Source organism: Gavialis gangeticus, unplaced genomic scaffold, assembly GCF_001723915.1.
Source record: "Gavialis gangeticus isolate Ggan-Ray unplaced genomic scaffold, GavGan_comp1, whole genome shotgun sequence".
Lineage (NCBI taxonomy): Eukaryota > Metazoa > Chordata > Crocodylia > Gavialidae > Gavialis > Gavialis gangeticus.
Window position 1 is genome coordinate 57,860,373 of NW_017728993.1, and position 227 is coordinate 57,860,599.

Sequence of the window (227 nt, forward strand, 5' to 3'; positions counted from 1 at the left end):
CGCGGAGAGCCGAGCTGAGCCGAGCCGAGCCGAGCCGGGGCCTAGGGCGAGGCGGGCGGGGCCGGCATCGGGGCCTGCGGGCCAGCCCGGAGCTCGCTGGGGGTGCAGGGATCCCGCCGGCGGCCGCCTTCTTCCTGGGGGGGGTGTCCCCCCAGCATCCTCGTGGTGGCCGCGGGGCCGCCGCCCCTTCAGGCAAGGCGGGGGCGGCCTTCGCCCACCCTCTGGGG